Genomic DNA, 21749 nt, shown 5'->3' with positions numbered 1-21749 from the left:
TAGTTTGCTTTGTCTATTCTGATCCTGGGCTAGGTCATGAAAGTCCAAACTAAGGTTCACGATTATGCTGGAGATGTTAGCAATGCATGTGATTTTCAACTTACTGTGGATTTTTTTTCAGAGCAGTATGCAGCATGCAGGGTTTAAACATCTAAGCGGGAAGTTTGGCAGGATGGTAGACAAAGTAGATGATCCTGCGGACTCCACAAAGAAGGTCTGTGCATTCATGAGAGTAGATGCATGTCACTTCCCAGAATTCAGTTGCTATCAGTGTGAAAGTGAAAGTGAAGTCGCTCAGTCGTGTCCGACTCTTTGCGACCCCATGGACTCTAGCCTATCAGGCTCCTCTGTCCATGGGATTTTCCAGGCAAGAGTCCTGGAGTAGATTGCCATTTCCTTCTCCAGAGGATCTTCCCGACCCAGGAATTGAACCTGGGTCTCCTGCATTGCAGGCAGACGCTTTACTGTCTGAGCCATAGCTTCTGAATATCTTTGGTCTAGTGAGGTCTGCTTAGAACTCACCCGTGAGTAAATAAACATCTTCTCTGGTTTGGTTTGAATGTGACCATTTTCCTTATATAATCGTGCCTTATAGAATTGAGTCTTGATAGCTTATAGTGAATGATGTTGGTTTCATGATCTCCAGAGAAGAAAATTTAGCTTTGGGACCAGGGACCAGGCTTGATCACTCAAGAGCTTTGGTATAGCACAATTTTATTAAAGTGAAAAAGGGACAGAGAAAGCTTCTCACATAGACATCAGAAGGGGGACAGAGAGTGTCCCCCTTGCTAGTCTTATCAAGGCCTTATTTACTTTTACCAGACCCACTCCCACAACATACATCTTAAATTAACAAGACTAGAACTAACAATAGAAAGTTCTTACCAGACCCACTCCCACATAAAATAACAAGATTGGGATACATTGTTGCTATATAATCCTTAGCAGAGAGTTTAAGATGAGCTGGTTTGTTATGTGATCATCATCTCTGGGCTTAAAGAAAATGATGTCTTATGTGACTAAGACTAAAGGATGTAGAAAAAAAGGTTTGTCCTTTTCTCCTCCTCAAGAGCCCTGGCCCCTTCCTCCTTAAGGGCCCCAAATTCCTTGTCAACCTACCTAAGAATTAACTCTCCCAATTTAGGTAGAACCTCTTGAAGTGATTTAGCCTATATCACAGCATGTGTGCACGCATGCTAAATTGCTTCAGTAGTGTCCAACTCTATGGACTGTAGCCTGCCAGGCTCCTCTGTCCATGGGATTTCCCAGGGAAGAATGCTGGAGTGGGTTGCCATGCCCTCTTTCAGGGATCTTCCCAACCCAGGGATTAAATCTATGCCACTTACATCTCCTGCATTGGCAGGCAGGTTCTTTACCACTAGTGCCACCTGGGAAGCCCATATAGCAGCATGCATCAACCTTGAAAATATGGCTGGTTAAAGTTCCTTGGACAGCAAGGAGATCAAACCATTCAATCTTAAGGGAACTCAACCCTGAATACTCATTGGAAGGACTGAGACTGAAGCTCCAGTATTTTGATCATCTGATGCAACAGCCAACTCATTAGTAAAGTCCCTGATGCTGGGAAAGATTGAGGACAGGAGAAGAGGGCATCAGAGGACGAGATGGCTGGATGGCATCACCGACGCCATGGATGTGAGCTTGTGAAAATTTGGGGAGATGGTGAGAGACTGGGAGGCCTGGAGTGCTGCATGCAGTCCATGGGGTCACAAAGAGTCTGACATGATTGGGCGACTGAACAGCAACAACAGTGGTAATTTAATCATCAAGGTTTCTATTCATGTGGAGAAGTGTCAGTAATCTCACCAAAGTACATTGACTTAACCTTACTTTTTTCTTTCAAATGGATCTGTGTAGTCTATAATACACTATAAGAGAAGTGTGACAGATATATATATATATATATATATCTGTCTATATATAGCATATATATATTTCATTATGCATTTCATTCATAGATTTCACTGCCCATAGAGAAAACACCAACCTCAAATAGATAGTCATGAAAATGACTCCTTCAAGCACAAAGTACAGAATTTCATCTTTTCATCACTCTGTATTTCTAGTTTAGCAGGAACATGAAAATGGATACGGCCAGCAAGAGAAAGGCTGCATTTGGGAAACTTTGGTATTTTTGTCCTTTACAAGATGGCCAGAAAGTTGCTTATGATGATGTGTCTGAGAGACTTGCATGTTTTCAATCCTTTGATAAGAAAATGGATCTCACTTTTCCCTAGTAAGAAAATTGGGTCGAAGGGATCTTTCAGAGAGATTAATTTTCTCATCACTTGAAAATAACTATAATATGATTCAAAGGTGGATTTGTGTTTTCCATCATCATTATAAAAGTGAAGAGTAGAAAGACTATATTAGAAGACATTTTAAGTGATTATTTTATATACTGAATTTCTTAAGGATATTCAAATAAGGAAAATGGAATCTTATAGCTATTGCACAAGTTAAAAATAAAAACATAAATTTAATCCAAATTTCTATGGGAAAAAAAACTGGTAAGATGAAATCTTCCCCCTTTAAAGTCACAATTTCCCCCAATATCTTTCTTCTAAATGTCTAAATCAGTCATAGGTAACAGTTTTTCTTCTCTTCTATGAATATCTGATTCACACAAGCAATGCATTTCTCAAGTTCTAAATAAAGCCAGAAATTTGCGGGTGTGGGTGAGGGTGTGATCAGGTGGCTCCTCCCCGCCCAAGCACGTATTTTCCCCAAGAATAATGCTCCCTTCTCAGTAGAGAGTTAATAGACTAATCCTGTCATAAAACATATTTTTTTTACATATTTCTTTACTGTTTCACTAGTTTATTTACTTAACAATCATGCTTTGGATGTCTAATAGGTTACTAGCACAGGACACAGCACTGGAGATAAAAAGATTAGTCAGACATGGTCTTGTTCTCAACTATTAACAGTTCCAGCATGCATAGAGGAGATATGAAAATGGACAAGTGCAACGGAGGCAGAGAAAAGACCTGATAAGACAATGAGGTGGAAAATCTCTGAGCAATGTTACCATACCTGAGATGAAACAGACAAATTTACCCCTGGGCTAAGCCTTAAAGAATGAGTAGAGTTAGGAAAACAGGAAAGTAAGGATAAATTGAAAGCTGACCATAGCAATATGGAAATGATGAAATCATTTGCCTTGATCACGTTTGTGACCCAAAAACCTGGAAAAATTATTAAAATATTGGTATGTGGGACATATGTGTGTGTGTGTGTAGCATTCTTTCTGGTTTCCGCTAAGTATCAACAATTATGACTTAGTTCTCAGAAGATCAAGTCCCTTTCTGGGAGCCAGGCACTGCCTTGGTTGACATGCATTCAAACATTCATGAGAAATGGCCTTCATTTCAGTGAAGTTATACTCCCGTGGAAGATTCATCAAATTGCTCTTTACTTAAGGAATGCTAAATAGATAAATTTTACTGAGTGAAAACTATAAAATAGTCCTTAGCAGAACTCTATCATTCTTGCTCTTAAATTTTATGATTTTGATGCTATGAAAATTCAATTTATAGTATCACAGTAGTTACTCCATACCTGTATTTTTTAAGATTAAGTACTTCCACTATTGAATTTGCATTAAATTATTTTCGATACATTTTTAGCAGACTTTGTATTACACTGTCTTATTTGGATACATCTGAAGATAAGCTCAAAACCAAGCCAACCAAACAACCAAAAGAAAAGCTCTGGTTATCTTCAACTAGAAAATGTTCCAGTGGTTCTTTGAATTATCTAAAATACAAGATCATATGTTGTGATATATTTTATAATATATCTATTAGCAATTGTTTTGGGTTATGAATACCTCCTATAATAACAGATAATGAGCAAAAAAGTCTTCTTTTACACTTTTATTTAATATAACTAAAATAGTAGCAACAAAATAAAGGTCATTTATCCAAATATATTATGACATTGTACATATTATACACACAAAGCAATTTAGGAATATGGCTCATAATATATTTTTCCCTTCATAATTAAGTTTTATCTTGTTGGTGTATTGCAGTTGATTAAAAAATATGAGTGTATTATAAAGTCTTGCATCCTAATTCCCTTAAAACAAATTATTTTTCTTAGTAATGTTGAAATGAGTAGCATGCATAATTTTTCTTAATTAGATTTTAAATCCCATAAAACCAGGAACTACATTTGGCATCTTTTGTAAAATTTAAACTTAACCATCACAGAAAACAAAATTAATTCTATCTGCATGAAAAATTGACAAAGCTTTCTTTTTTACTTACTTGTAAAAGTCAGTTGTTTGTTTAGTAATATGGTTATGCAGCAAATTTTATAATCATGTTTAGAAACAAAGAGATGCCAAGATTTCACATAATATTGCTTCACAGAAGATATACTATTTAAACTAAGTATTTTGATAGGCTGAAAGGGAGCAGACATGATAATCCATGCCCCTTTACTTTAACTAACATTTAAAATTGTATTTTAGTGAGGAGGTAATGGTATCACCAATGAACTTTTAAATTTTACCATTATTTATTTAATGGTTATATTTCAGAGACAGATAATCCATTAGGAAAGAGATGCCAAGAGCTCCAAAACAAAAGTTATCTTGATTTATAGCACATTTATGGAATTTAGTAGCCGCATCAACGGTTATTACATCAGTAAAATGCTAGCTTAAGGTATTTCTTGATGTATTATCACATTTATGAGGTAAACTTTTCAGTTTTACTTCTAAATCACTGACTCCATTTCATGCACATTGAATAAAATTGGTTTACATAAGAATAATTTAACAATATTATTTTATTCCATTTGTATGGCAGCTATTACTGTAAAATAAATTCTCAATGCCTACCAGCATGCATTTAAGATCTTATTATGGAGGTAAATGTGCGACAATCCTGCCAGAGAGACAAAATACTTTTTCGAGCATCTTTCCCCTTCTCATTCTTAAGTAAATGGATTAATAAGAAAATGAGTTTGCAATCAACACTTTTTCAGCATGTTTCTAAGTTGGTTCTTTCACAGGCTACCTTCTGGTAATTTGTGTTTAAATTGTACCTTTATTTTTTCTTGTAATCATTATAAGAATTTATTATGGGAGGCTTAGATTCAGGTTATACAGCAGTGTTAACAATCACAGCCAATACCTTGTAAATTGGCATCATAGCAAGACTAGTAGGTAACAAGTTAGTTGCTTACATATTACAGAAAAATGATATGCATCTTCCAAAATTTAGAATCTGCATGTGAAAATAAATTTTTGATTTTTTTTTTATATCTCTTCGTATTTCTTATGGAGAGAGTCCCAGGTGGCACTAGTGGCAAAGACATGCCTGCCAGTGCAGGAGACATAAGAGAAGCAAGTTTGATCCCTGGGTCGGTAAGATCCCCTGGAGGAGGGCATGGCCACCCACTCCAATATTCTTGCCTGGAGAGTCCCATGGACAGAGGAGTCTGGTGGGCTACAGTCCATGGGGTCACAAACAGACAGGACTGAAGCAACAGCACACTCATATTTCTTATATAACGCTCATTTGACATAATATGTTTTATTTTTAAAAAGAAAAACACGTTAAAGCCACAGAATACTTTGAAGCAATAATATGTTGTTATTATATTTTGCCAAATTTCAAGATGAAAAGTAATAGTATAAGAAATAGATTAGTTTTCACACTGACTCAGTGTTTTGCTTTCATTGTGGTGCAGGGCTAATGCAATTTTCAAAAATTTTAGATGTTTATTTTGTGTGATTTCCCTAGACCAAACTGTATCCTCTTTAAATTTTGGTACTTTATAATGAGAAACAATTTTGCAGCAGATTTAACTGGTTGGATTGTACAGTTCTTCCTTAGAGGATCTTTCCTCCCTCTTTTTCTTTCATCAAACTGCAATTACCTGCAGTCCACACGCCATATTACTTGATCTTTCTTTTGATGAGACCTTCTAGTCACACAGAAAAAGTAATAATTTTCCTTCTAAATGTTCTATTATAGAATTTTTCTTTCACAAAGCATCTATCTATGTTCCCTATTATGCCGATTAGAATCAGTTTCATGTAGTGCCAACAGGAGGATCATTTCTCTCCCTCAAAGAACTATTGTAAACACATAATCTCTTTATATCATTCCTGCTGTTTAAGCCCTCTTTTATAATATCTTTGATTCTAGGGTCACATTGTCATGCCCCGGATCTTTATTAGGTGCATTGGGTCTTTCATCTTGCTCCAATATTTGCTTTAGAAATGGATGAGATTTGATTTTGACTCAGGGAGTCCATACTATCGACAGCAGTGACTGACTTTTCAGTATCCAAACTCTGCCACCACCATCTGTGAGGAGTTGGCACGTCCAAAGTAGACAGCAAATCAGATTACAAGGTCTTCTCTGAACACAGAGACTCAAAATAAAATCTGAGTTCCCGTCACAGCCTTCATCACCTTAGAAATGTTCCAGAAGGCACTGCCTTCTACTTCTTTCTCCCTATTCCCTTTACATTGTAAAAATATACTTTACTGCACTTCCCATCTTGGGCAGAGCAATATGGACAGCCCTCTCATGGCACCAGGCTTGCCAGCTTACTAGCAGGAAGACTCCTCAGGGAATACCATTTCCCACCACTCCTGCCAACCACACTCATTCTTTAGAGGCTCATGCTCTGTGACAGAGGTCTGTCTTCTAACTAGGTAAAATCAGGCTTGTGTTACAATGTTTAACACTGTCTTAAAAAGACAGGCCTGCTCAAATAGAAGCAGATTCTCTTCCTCTAGTCAGGAGTTCTGAAGGAGTAAGGGGAAGATATACCAAAATACCAGAGCTCAAAATCAGGTTTCATTTTGTATTACCTAAATGATTTGGGAGCAATTTCACCACTTTAGTTCTCTGAACTTCAGTTTCCTCATCTATGGTAGCTTTGTCACTAAATAGTGTCTGATTCTTGTGACCTCATGGACTGTAGCCTGCCAAGCTCCTCTGCCTGGGATTTCCCAGGCAAGAATACTGGAGTGGGCTGCTGTTTACTTTTCCAGGGGATCTTCCCAAATCAAGGATCAACCCTGTGCCTCCTGCACTGCAGGTGGATTCTTTACCACTGAGTCACCAGGGAGTTCCTTCCTCATCTATAAAATGAGGCTAATGTGTTACTTATGTTGTGGAGTGGTTATAAGAAGTAAATATAAGATAAGGCAATGACTGGTAAATACAATAAGAAATCAATAGTTATTAGCTATAAATAACTTTTTGACATCAATGATTCTGAGTTACGCATCTTTCTTTCTATGGTGACCATGTTGATGATATAAAAAATGATAGTTGACATGTACCTTGACTTATTTTTAACATAATACTTTATTTTTATTTATATCATCATGCATTTTTCAGAATATGGAAGTAAAGCACAATCGATATCTAGTATTGTATAATATTTCGTATACCATACTCAAACACACCTACTAATAAGTACATGTGTGCTCAGTCATTTCAGTTGTCTCCAACTCTTTGAGGCCCCATGGACTGTAGTCCATCAGACTCTTTTGTGCATGGGATTTCCGAGGGGAGAATACTGGCGTGGGTTGCCATGCTCTCCTCCAGGGGATCTTCCTAACCCACAGATTGAACCAGCATCTTTTATGTCCCCTGCATTGGCAGGCCAGAGAAGGCGATGGCACCCTACTCCAGTACTCTTGCCTGGAAAATCCCATGGACAGAGGAGCCTGATGGGCTGCAGTCCTTGGGGTCTCGAAGAATTGGACATGACTGAGCGACTTCCCTTTCACTTTTCACTTTCATGCATTGGAGAAGGAAATGGCAACCCACTCCAGTGTTCTTTCCTGGAGAATCCCAGGGACAGGGGAGTCTGGTGGGCTGCCGTCCATGGGGTCGCACAGAGTCGGACACGACTGAAGCGACTTAGCAGCAGCAGCAGCAGCAGCAGCAGCATTGGCGGGTAGGTTCTTTACCACTAGAGCCACCTGGAAAGCCCGGCAAGCACATTACATTCAGTTCAGTTCAGTCGCTCAGTCGTGTCTGACTCTTTGTGACCCCATGGACGGCAGCACAGCAGGCTTCCCTGTCCATCACCAACTCCCAGAGCTTGCTCAAACTCATGTCCATTGAGTAAGTGGTGCCATTCAACCATTTCATCCTCTGTTGTCCCCTTTCCCTTCTGCCTTCCATCTTTCCCAACATCAGGGTCTTTTCCGATGAGTCAGTTATTCGCATCAGCTGTGAATGGAGTTTCACCTTCAGCATCAGTGCTTCCAATGAATAGTCAGGACTGATTTCCTTTAGGATTGACTGGTTGGATCTTTTTGCAGTGCAAGGGACTCTCAAGAGTCTTCTCCAACACTGCAGTTCAAAAGCATCAGTTCTTCAGTGCTCAGCTTTCTTTATAGCATATTACATTCTAAGTTACATTATATACTTAGTACGTTACATACTAAGTTATTAATTCATTGGCTCTTAAATACTTTATATTTTGCAGATATATCTTCTAGATTTTCATTTTTATTGAAATATGTTTTCACAATATTTGGAGATACCTGTTGAGATTCTTGTATGGGCTAGAATACATTGTTATTTTTTTCCCCCAATGAATGAATGGAATATGAGCTCTTGCTATCTGAATATTCACTAACACGGTTTTAGAAATGGATTTCCCTGGTAGCTCAGACAGCAAAGAATTCACCTGCAATGCAGAAGACCTGAGGTTGATTCCTGGGTCAGAAAGATCCCTTGGAGGAGGGCATGGCAACCCACTACAGTATTCTTGCCTATAGAATCCCATGGACAGAGGAGAATGGTGTGTGTGTGTGTGTGAAGTGAGGATGGGGGGAGGGGACAGAACTGGGGGGATGAGGCACAGCTACAGTACACAGGGTGGCAAAGAGTCAGCTGTGATTGTGCAACCAACACTTTTAACTTCTACTTCATATTGTAGGGATTGTATTTTCTGCCTCATTTGGACACCTTCAGGCCATCATACTCTCTGCTGATCTTTCACCTTCAAGTTCTCACGGAATAGAGTACTGATTCCCATTTGTTTACTTTTTTACACTCAATTCCAAGAACTATGACAACTTTTTCATCTTCTCCTTTACTGTCTTTATTTCTTAAAATTGACTAATGCCCACTAAGTCTTTCATTAATCTTTATTTGTAGATATCTACAACATTTAATATTACTGACCTCCCCTGGCTTTGATTCTCTCTCTTCCTCATCTCTGTGACGTGAGAAAGTTGCTTTTTGTTTGTTTGTTTAGTTGGTAGCTAGCTCTTCATTCTATTTTTTTTTCCTCTAAAAAGGCATGTCTAAGTATAATATGCTTTTCCTCAGCTGGTTTTCTTCCTGTGGACCTCGACTTGTGAGTTTAACAATTGCTTTCCAGCTAGATGCCCCTACAAGCTTAGGGATACCTCAGGTTCTCATTTCAGGTTTTTATGTACTTCCATGATAATTCCAGAATGTCTCATAGGCACCGTAAATTAAAAATAAAACCAAAGATATATATATTTTTTCCCCACAAGCCAACTCCTATATTTGATTATTCTATTTGTATTCCTGGTATTATTATTCTCCCAGTCATCCAGATTTGAAAACTTAGTCATCGCGAACACCTACTTCCCTTCATTTCACAAATAATCAGTCTTTGTATCCTACTTAAATATATACTAGCATCTCTGGAATCCATCCCTTCATTTTTATCTCAATTTCCAGCACCGTAACTCAAACCCTTATTGCATGTCCTAGCTTACTGCAGTAATATCCCAACTGATTTTACTGTATCTGAAGATTGGTCAGACTTTCACAGTGAAAGATAAAAGTAGGAATTATGTACAAGGATACCTTTCTTTGGAGGGACTGATGCCAAGGCTCCAATACTTTGGTCACCTGATATGAAGAGCTGACTCATTGGAAAAGACCCTGATGATGAGACAGATTGAAGGCAGAAGGAAAAGGGGCAACAGAGGATGAGATGGTTGGATGGCATCACTGACTCAATGGACAGGAGTTTGAGCAAACTCCAGAAGATGGTGAAGGACAGGGAAGCCTGGCATTCTGCAGTCCATGGGGCTGCAAAGAGTTGGACATGACTGAACGAGTGAACAACAAGAAAAATACCTTTCTTTGAAAATCTAGGGCTCACTTTGGGAACTTGAAACAATAGTAATTAAGGAGGTTTGTACAGGTGGAAGAACAATGAAATCTGAAATGTGCCTGGGAGCAAAATCTTAAATCCTAGACTGCTGAGAAATTTTAGTGAATGTGCCACTATCTATAATGTTGAGTTTTTTTTCCCAGTCTTTATAGTACCTAGCAAAATGCTTTATATGTTTCAGATGCTCAAGAAATCCTTGTTTCAGGAAACATGGGAAATATTACAAACATATTAAACTTGTGCAATGATTTATATCTTTTGGAATATGTAGAGTGCATAAAATATCTTTATTGTGCTCCTATAGTTTAGTGTTTAAGTATGTAAACAATAATATAAATATTAATGCTTAATCATCATGGTGTCACATACATATAATACACATATGTGTGTTCATCACATATGTGATGAATGTATTACATGCACATATATGTCTATCTGCTGTGTTCAAAGATAAGTTAATGATTAATTGGAAGAGATTTCCTGGTGCCAGAGGTTTGCTTTGCTTTTCAATTCTTAATTTCAATCTGCTCTGTTTAGAGAATATCCATCTTAGTTTAATAATTGAAGAATCTACTGAGCTAAAAATAGAAACTTCTGGAAAAGAACTCAGCTCTTGGTACTTAGCCATATGATTCATTTTATATGGCTGATACATTTATAACGCAATGATTCAAATACATGTGGCTTTTACATTTTTTTCAGAAAATATTAGGTCATAATCATAGATTAATATTCTTCTCATGCCTTGCCCTCTCCCATCCATACACAAATGTCTTTTGTGGTTAGCAATGTTAATCCATTCCTGTGGTTTTGCAGTCCAGGAGAATATAGTATAGTTTCCTGGTTTAAAACAAAAAGGCTTATGGTGTTCTTTGGCTTTCCATTCCCTTGGCTCTCTGCAGAGTCCAGCATCCATGGGAGGGATTTGCTTTGTTTTTCTAATAGTCGACAGCTGGATGAAACAGTGTCCAAAATGGGGAAAAGCAACACAGAGAGCTAAGCCATGTTAATAACAGGTGTTCTCAAGGATCAAGTTCTCAGACAACCCTAGGAGTAAGATGAGATACACTTTACAGCTAAATTGTCTCTGATGGCAGATGAAAAAACATCAGGAATTTGCATACAATAGCTGATTTGGTTCACTTTCCAATCTATTAGGTGGATTTAGCAATTTGTCAGAAGGAGAGTTTGGGTAAAGAAAATGAAAGGTGTGCTAACATGGAATGACGACACGGAATAATTTCCTTTGGACTTGATTGGTTACTCTTATTTCCCTTATCATATCTCCACCACAAGCACACATGTGGACACGTAGACACACACTTGCACACAGACTCATGTATGCAATCCTGTGCATGCAATGCACATGTACTCGCTGATAACCTTGTCTAAATTCTTGCAATAATATACAGATTCATTTGTTGTAATTTAAGTTATACGTTAAGTAGAATTCAGAGAAGCATGAGAACACTTTGTAAAATAGCTTCTTGGGCTGATTCTGAGTTGCGAGTCTCTTTATATTATTTAGAAAATTATCCTGACATTCTAAAAGCTGATAAAATATTAGTATGATAGAAATAAGAAAGGAGAGGCAGAAACTGTTCAATATCTTCTCATGAAAGTATTCTTAAACAAAACATAGGCATATATCAAATTTATAGCAAAGTAATGATCCTAAGGATGCAATCCCTCTTATATAAGGTGCTGATGTCATAGTTTGGCAACATGTATGTTCCTTCTACCAGAAGGCTCAGTGGTAAAGAATCCACTTGCCAATGCTTGGACATGTGGGTTCAATCCCTGGGTTAGGGAGATCCCCTGGAGAAGGAAATAGCAACCCTTTCCAGTATTCTTGCCTGAGAAATCCCATGGACAGAGGAGCCTGGCAGGTTACAGTCCCTGGGGTCACAAAGAATTGGACATGACTTAGTGACTAAACAACAGCAACCTTCTACCAGAGCTTTTAGAAGGTGGGTAAGCTTCAATCACCAGCAGGATTCATCAACATGTGAAATCTGCTACCTTACAGTGACCCAGAGTGCATCAAGGCCAATCAATATTAGAGGAAAAACCAGTGACAATAAGAAGAATGAGCACTACAAGAACAGACAGCCAAGCAAACAGACACATCCCTTTGGCTCACATGTCTCTCCACTCCAGTGCACTGAGCAGAACAAGGAAAATATAGGGCTCAGAGCCAATGCTCACCTCTCTCAACTCCAGCTTCCTGCTCAGATCCAGGCTTCTTTAGGAAAAGTTGATTTTTCACCCTGAATTTTAGATTAAACTTTAAAAAGGTATATGTTTTAATAATGTTTTAGAACCTGCTCAAATACCTCTAAAGGAAGAGAAACAATGATTGACAAAATATGCCTGAAGACAGTGATTACAGTCAAATCACCCCAATTGATGTCCAAATCATTCCACTCACGTAGATGAGCTTGAGTGGTACTCTTTTCAGGGAATCTGGTAGAGTCTTGAAGTGACCTTGTTTTTTTTTCCTTTTTTACCTCTTTAACAGAAATGTAAAAGAAAGAGAATGCCTGCTTTTCTGGGCAGAATGCAAAACCTGTATTTGAGACTGCTAATTATTACTCAATGACTAGATCCAAGTTCCACTTGTCATGCCATTTTTAATATCATTAACTGTTCTGGACACTCAAGTTCTCTATGAGTTTGTATTGTATGTGAATCCAGTTTCTGTATGAATCTTGTCTTTTTCTGCTTTTTTAATTTTCAGTAACAAGAAAACAAAATATGGCTTGCTGTTCCCCAAATTAACTCCTTTCTTCTTCTTGTGGTTCTTCTCATTCTCTTTTTCTTCTCTTTTTTTTTCTTAAAATAATAATAACAATAATAATTATTGTATCATCATCATCATTATCATCATATTCATTACTTTGCCAACTCTTTTCTTTTAGAATTGCTTTGGGAGGAAATGTTATTGCTAGTGTCAGGCACAATATTCTTGCACAGCTTTTGCTAAGATTTTCACCTTTACCTTTTAACTAAGTCTATGCTTTTGCAACTTTTGTTAAATAAGCTTAACTTTCTCAAATATTTTTTTTCTATATAATCTGAACAATGTCTTGATGTATAGGTGCCATAAATAGGTAATATTTAATATATAAACAAGGTTTACCAATTAGTAGCATTTCCCAGGAAGAAACATAGTGTTTCCAATCATTTTCACCAGACAAATTCTGTTTCCCTAAAGTAAGCTATTTATTAACATAAGTATTTGGGAAAGTGTGTTTCTGAAAAATGTTTAGCTCGATTGACCTAAAGTCCCCACAAAGAGAACTTAAGTTTCTCTATAACCTAAATGGGAGGTGTGGTGACCCCATCAACCTTTTCTTTATTGTGTGGCATCTTTCCTCAAAGTACAGATTTAAAGAAATTCTTCAAATTTACAGATTTTACTCTGGTGAGAATCTAGGTCTCCTGGGCTCACTCAATTCGAATTTATTTTTACTCCACCAAGATCCTGAGTATAATATGTGTGTCCAACTCTTTGTGACACTTTAAAGAGTAGCCCACCAGAATCCTCTGCCCATGGGATTTTTCAGGCCAGAATACGGAGTGGGTCACCATTTCCTCCTCCAGGGGATCTTCCTGACTCAGGAATTGAACCTGTGTCTCCTGCATTGCAGGCAGTTTCTTTACTACTGAGCCATCAGAGAAGCTGAGTATAATATATCCAAATGTAAATGTAGTCATGCAAATAAATCAAGTAATAAATACTCTTGAGTATATTTACATGTATTTTAAGACTCCCTTCCATTAGCAGTTTACAGGTAAAACGTAGTAACAGGGCTCCTGCTATTTGTAGGTTGTTAATAGCTCAATAGCTATTTGACCGATAGCTCACATTTGACCTCATATAAAAATTTGTGTTCACAGAGTTATTTTGAGTGTTCTTATTTGCCTGGCTTTTCCTCTCTCTAGGTGTTTTCTAATTCCTATGTTCCTGCTGTACTTTGACTGTTTCTAGTTGCTATTCAAAACTTTTCAATCGTTGGGATTTTCATTTTTCTTCTTTCAGCCATTTCCTTATATTGCTGCTCTTCCTCTCAGCTCACAGATTTTCCCACTTGTGTCAGCTTTCCTTATCTTTTGAGCTCTGGTCTTTGGGTGGCTCTGTTTTTCTAGCCTTTGGTTCATTGCTTAGCTAACCAGGTCCACTACTCCTTCTGATTTAGGACCTTCTTGATTAGTGAACTGAACAATCACCATATTTTCTTTATCTCAGCTTTAATGAACTTTATTTGAACTATGGTTTCTACTTATTCCTTTGACTACAACTTTTGCCCTTGAAAAAAAGACAGCCATGACTCGAGGGTTCTGCTTAATCAAAATGATAGCATATTTTAAAAAATGGTTGAACGTAAATGAATCTGGCACCCAAGAAGCAACATAATTATACTTTCAAACTACTTTTGTAGAATATTAAAAATAAATAAATAAATACCACGGCAATGCTTTTTTAATTCAGTCAACCAAATAAAGTCTCTTTTCTTTTTCTTCTTTTTCAAAAGGCTTGAGCTCAGTAAAATGCACACAAGACTGCCAAACAATTTTTTTTTTTAATTTTTAAACCCATGGGTATTTGAAGGGAAATTCAACCCACATGTTTCTGATTCATTTACACTTAAATCATTAAAATGTTGTTTTGTAAGAGCTATTGAGGTCCAAGGGCCTTATGTGTCTTTTTAGATGACTTTTTATGCCATTTTTTCCCCTCAAAAACAGGAAGTGCTATTTTGCTAAGAACTCAAACTTCAGAAAGGGTGTATTTCATATGAATCACATGGAGTACACCATGATGATTGTACATCTCCAAGGTCATCTTTACTATGAGAGAGTACAAAAATAGTTATCTACCTTAGGTCTCTCAGGATGGGGAGACTTCCAGTTACTCTGTAAAAGGGAATGCAAATTGAATCCATTTAATTCAATGTGCATATGAATGTAATGTTATTAATTAAAACAGGCTAAATGTTATAGTGGAGACATCTGCCATATGATGGCCTCAGGATATCACTGAAGTCTGTTTACTGAAATCTAAGTTTCCTTCTTTCCTCGTCTCACTCCAAGAAAGGAACATTGTATGAAGAGCAGGCAAGAGAGAGGGATAAAGAGAACGTAATAGGTTAAGCAAACAGAGAGGGTATGTGCACTGACAGTGAGAAACACTCTAATAGACAGCATCACTTAGTCATGCTTTCTAAATTGAAAGGAAAATTTCTTTAACTGGAGATGGTCAGATAGCAGGTCTGCAGTATTTGCTTGGTGACACATGTTGGAATACCTGTGTGGCGAGTCAAAGTTTCCTTGGATCTGCTTCCTTTACTAGCACAACACTGAAATTGCTTCTCTAGAACTTTCAAGTTTAAGAGCAGCTCTGCTGCCTCTAAGTGAAATCCATCATCATAGCCACTCCAAGACTGGTTCAAATTATAGTGTAGGCAAAACTCATGTTCTGTGTGCTATGCTTAGTTAATCAGTCGTGTCCGACTCTTTGCAGCCCCATGGACTGTAGCCCCCCAGGCTCTTCTGTCCATGGGGATTCTCCAGGAAAGAATACTGGAGTGGGTTGCCACCTCCTCCTCCAGGGAATCTTCCCAACCCAGGGATCAAACCCAGGTCTCCTGCATTGCAGCAAATCTCATGTAGGAATCCAAATACCACTGAAAACAACCCATAATGCTAAACTGGATCAAATCTTCTGCAGCCAAGATAAAAGCTACTTGAAACACTAAATTCACTCATAACCAAATAGTGTGACTTGTCCAGGTCTGGACTTAATTCCAGGTAAGATAAGTGAGTGCTCACACTTACATTCTAGTGCTCACATTCTAAGTTAGTCCTTTTAGTTTCAATTTTGAATAGTCTAAAATAGTTATTAGTCATGAAATAAACTAACTAATACATTGTGATTAACATTTTATACACACAACTTTTTTTTCAAGACACACAAAAATTACATTCCTAACCTCAGACTATTACTAGAGACATAGAAAATGAATTTAAAAGTTCCCTTCTGAGCTCCCTTGAAGGGGGTGCCTAACGCCATATTTAATATATGAATTGAATAAAAATTCATACTCTACATTCCAAATGAAAGCTAAAGTTAATGTCCTTTGTAGAACTTGAGAGAGTAACAGGCAGGAAGGCCAGGGGTCTCCAAAAGGAGGAAAAAGGCTGCAAGTGTCAGACATTTTTATCTCTCTTAAGTGGCAAGAAAAAACAAACCAGCAATATTTTTTTCCTTCTCTATACAAATTTAAAAGGAGGTTTCTCTTAAAATACTGTGTTGCCGTAATGACACCTGGTTTCACCTGAAGTTAACTATTCTGAAACCTTGAGTTAACCAATGCCTTTTCCTTATGGAAATGTTTGTCTTAAGCTATGTTAATGTACTATGCATTTACCCCAGACTCTGTCTTCAAGTTGGATCTGCCTAATGGCTCAGAACCTACTTGACAAACCAGTATGTTATACTCACGTATTGTTCCCCTAATCTAAGTAAACGAAACTATTTGTATGGCAATCTGCCCTTCTACAAGATTCAAGTCAATCGTTTTATGCCCAGGATGAATCACCTGGTGCCAAGATTATCCTAAAATGCATTTTATGGATGAGAGGCCTGGTGCCATTCTGAGGTTTAAGACATTCCTTTCTTTCATTAACAGACTGCTAGTGATTATATAATATCCAACTGAAGACTAGCAGGGGAGTACTCTTTCTGCCCCCTTCTGATGCCTATGTCAGAAGCTGTCTCTATCTCCTTTATACTTTAATAAAACTTTATTACACAGAAGCTCTGAGTGATCAAGCCTCGTCTCTGGTCCGGGATTGAATTCTTCTTCTCTGGAGGCTAAGAATCCCGGCGTCTTTATGTTCAGCAATAACCTTTCAAACTCTTTAAGCAACACTGGACTCAGAAAACTCTTAATTTGAGCCGCTAATACAATTGATCTATCTTACTTATTTAGAAAAATCTTTAAAATCTTTTTAAAATATTTTTTTTCTCAAACTTTTCTCTGTGAGTTAGCATGGCAAGTGATATATATGATTAACTTGAATATATTATATTTTCACTTTAATCTATAGTATTTTCTGCATCTTATTTTATCCCTAAGTCAGGATAGTAAAATTATACAATGCAATTATTATGCTACTTCTCTTCCTCAAGGAGCTTTTCTTTCTCTGATTCTCTAGATTAGTTCATCTTTTCTCTGACTTTTTCTTCCCTTTCCCCAAACTCTTTACTTGAATCTTATTAAATGAATGTCTTTAAGATTGCAGCTATTTTGTAAAGAGAATATGCCTTTCGTTTTTCATTCCTATTTCTTTTCCACTTGGCTAAACTTGAGGTGTATATTAGCACTCAGCATGTAGTTAAATAAAATTTGGAAAACATAGTGGGAATATGAAAGGCAATGGAAACCCAAAGAGAAAAATTATAGAGAACATACAAAAGATATCAGCTAGGCCAGAAAGGAATGTGGTTAAATTAATCCAGTGTAAGAGGATATAATAATATGGAGACTGAACAGAAGGAGACAAAATACTAGAAGTAGAATGGATCAAGTCTGAAGCAGAAGAGGAAGTTGTAAAAGTGTAAAGAAACACAATAAACTGGTAGAGGGGAAACAAAAGTAAATAATAAAGCTAAAGCTGTGTTTACTTAAATCTAAAATATTTGGCTTACTCTTTGGAAATATTAGAATCTCCAAGTAAGGCAAACAGAAGGATTGCAATAATTTGCACATCCTCAAAGTTCTTCCACACTCTACTATTCACTATTGAGTCACTAGATGGCTACCAGTGCCAAACCCTTCATGTGTATATGCTGTGCTCAGTTGTATCTCTGTGACCCCATGGACAGGCAGACTCCTCTCTCCTTGGGATTTTCCAGGTAAGAATGCTGGAATGGGTTGCCTTTCTTTCTCCTTCTTCATGTTGCATCGTTTAACAAGCACTGAAACTAATATTTTGCAAAGTACCCATCTCAGCATTTCTGTAGAAATCTTCTAAACATAATATCGATTAACTTTAAATGCAAATGGTTATCCCTTCTACACAACCCTCCTTATTCTGACACCAGTATAGTTCTCATTACCCCCAAACCATAAATATACTGTATAAATATCACTCTTCATAGTTTTCTTATTCTCCACAATGTTTCATGATGCGGGCCTTTTAACATTGATCCATTATTCTGATTTTTTAATAGAAAGTAAATCTCGTGAGAAAATAAGTACCACATGATTGATAATAGTGTCATATGTTTATTAATCTCTAACTGTGCCAAGTTAATGTTCTTAAACTCTTTAAGAAATAGAACTACATTTAAGATTCATTTTTTTCAAGAGGATTGCAATTCATTGGAGTTGAGAGGCATGAGAAAAAATATAATTTTAGACAATATGTTAAACTTTATAAAAGAATGCAAACATAATTCAATAGACGCCAAAAATTTGTGACATGATTCTAACTGGAGACACTAGGGATGGCTTCAAGTTAGAACTGGTGTGTAAATTAGAAATAATTTTAGTTTTAATAATGTTGTTGTTTTTTTTTTAGTTAGAAAAAGGGTTAACGATTCTATGAGTGGAAAAGAAGGTTGACTAAAAGCAGATAAGCAGAGAACAAAGTAAACTGGAATGAATAGTAAAGTACGTCTACTGGGAAATCATATTAGAAAGCCGAATGGGAGCTGTGTTGTTGAAGGCCATGGCTGTCACACTAAGTCATCTGAATCAGGTCACTAGGCCACAGGACAGTAGCAAATCCTTCTGAAAACAGGGGGAAATGGTATTTTTAGGTCTCTGACTGCAGTAAACTATTGCTGACAGATATGTTTTCCATTTCTACTGTCATAAAATGCACTGATGCTTAAACTAGAATCTATGAGTTTCAGAAGTTCAAGAACCTCCTGTCAATGTATAAAAACATTTGGTGTGAGCATTTTTTGGAGCAAGTTTCACAGCTTTCATCATTCCCTTTACAGAAACCAGGAGATTCAGCTTAAGGATCAATGGGATGGGTTGGGAGGCATCTCTTGAATAATCTTATGTTTCTCCATGGTCAGAGCTTTCTAAGCAAAAGAACATTGGCAATAACTGAACGATAAGGGACAATTGGAACTGTAAAAATAAATAAATAAAAATAAACAAACAAACAAAAACTGTTGTAGCCACGCGTTTCAGGAAACAAACTCACTCAGAAGGACAATGCAGATAGTGGAGTGCAGTTTATTACGCCAGCTGGCCAAAGGCAGAGTCTCCTCTTAGCCAAGGACCCTGACCAGCATTTGTGAAAATCTTTTATACCCTATGTGTATGTGCCTGAACCCACCACTCCAAATTCCTTGAGACTTACATAAACCAAGGAAACTACAATCCCAATAACCCCATCATTCACGTGCTATGTGCTCATGTGTTCAAATAGTCAAACAAATAGCCAATAATCAATAAACCTGAGGTTACACTCTGATAGATACACAAAAATTTATGGCCTGTCTAGAGGAAGGGGTGATTAGTGTGTGTTTTCTCTTAGGCTATGAGTAACCTAGATATGATCTTCAAGGTTCCCCTGTCTGGAGGGGGTCTTATCCTTCTGTTGTTGTTTTCATAGGCATTAAACACAGAATTCAGAGTCCATTGGAAAGGTGGCTAAGCATGATCAGCATGAACAGGCCTAAGATGGAATCCAGGCCCTATGAATTCTTTCTTCATTCCTCCCTCTTGATGCTCTTAACTCATATTATGAGCATCATTCATAGGGATATATTGCACCCTGGTCTCCGACCGCCAATTTGGGAGAATGACATCAACCTTCAGGTTACAAAGTTCATAATGCGTTGTGAAATTCAGGGTTCACAAAGCAGAACTATCAAGGAAACTATAACAGTGGTAAATATAGTTTTCCACCAATCGCCCTTCACCCAAGATAGGACCGAAGTCCAGAAAGGAATGTATTCGTTTGACATTGCTTTTACCTAGTTTTTCATGTCATCTAAAGCAGTCGATACATTGCCAGATAAGTCAGGAATGTATACACAATATTCAACCTTAATTATAGCACAGGTCCTTCCTTAAGCAGCTGTGAGTATGTCCAAAGCCATTCTATTATGAATTACCACTTTCCTCATTTGTATTTGCTCTTCATTTAAGGCTTGGATGGCTTTTGTTCTATCTAGGAGGGCCTGTTTTGTGAAATTAGTCAAGGCCTCTACTTTAGTCATGATATCTGTTGTCCCTATAGAGGGTACGGATAAGGCAGCAATATACCCATACCATTGAAACACGGATCTTGTCCACCTAGCATGTAAATAAGGTAGATTTACCTGGGCTTGTTGTAGGTTAGGCTTTTGTTACACTGGCATTTATATCGAATGTAACCCCATGACCCAAGTCTATTGCTTTGGTCTTACACCAAGACAGCAAGGAGAGGTTATGATTGACAAGAGAGAAAAGTCTCTTTTTGACACCCAGAAAAGAGCAGAGTGGTTTAAAATCTTCTTAGAGTGGTGACACCCACCAAGGAAGTCCATCCATCACTGACAGAGGCATAGCCCTACATACCCAGCAGCTGGAAGTGTTATGGAAGTCTGCATGGGAATGTGCCCATGAGATGAAAACATTGTCCTGGCTTGAAACAGAAGTTGAATTCAAAATCATGTTGATGAGGCCAAGCAGCAGGAGTTGATTATGCGGCTTCATCCTGAAGGGGCTCATCCAGGATCTTCTTTCCCTTCTTCTTAAGGATGGTCTTAGTCTCTCGAGGGTCAGCAGGGTCCCTCTGTGCAGTCCACTCAGCGTTTCTTGGGTCTGCGTGGTATGTTCTCTTCACCTTCGTATGATGGATCCAAGGGACAATACATGCAACTTTAACTGCAGTAGGGGTAGTTAGAATAACATAAAGGCCCTTTCACCAAAGGGCTAACAAATCATGTTTCCAATCTTTGACCCATACTTGATCACCAAGCATAAACTCATGAATCTGTTCCCAAAGGAGGAATGGCATCCTTTCTTGTACAAACTTGGTTACCTGATATCCTATCCCCCTTACCTGAGGCAAATGTGTTGACACCTGTTTTATTATGGGAGGGGGCCTCCCATACACAATTTTGTACAGAGAAGAGCCATGGGACTGTGGTGTCACCCTGAGTCTGAGCAGAGCCGTCGGAAACAAGTCCACCCAGGAACAGTCAATCTCTATGATCCACTTGGAGAGTCTCTTTAATGTCCAGTTGGTTCATTCCACCATCTCAGAACTCTGGGCCTATATGCCGTGTGCAGTTTCCATTTCATGTTTAAAGTTTTGCTTACTTGTTGTACTAAATCAGCTACAAAAGCCGGGTCATTGTCTGAACCAATGCTGGTGAAAGTGAAGTCGCTCAGTTGTGTCCGACTCTTTGCGACCCCATGGACTGAAGCCTACCAGGCTCCTCTGTCCATGGGGTTTTCCAGGCAAGAGTACTGGAGTGGGTTTCCATTTCCTTCTCCAGGAGATCTTCCCGACCCAGGGACTGAACCCGGGTCTCCTGCATTGCAGGCAGATGC

Source organism: Bos grunniens, chromosome 1, assembly GCF_055505025.1.
Source record: "Bos grunniens cultivar Pamir isolate PY7600 chromosome 1, Bosgru_T2T1.0, whole genome shotgun sequence".
Taxonomy (NCBI): domain Eukaryota; kingdom Metazoa; phylum Chordata; class Mammalia; order Artiodactyla; family Bovidae; genus Bos; species Bos grunniens.
Note: the sequence above shows the minus strand (reverse complement) of the source record.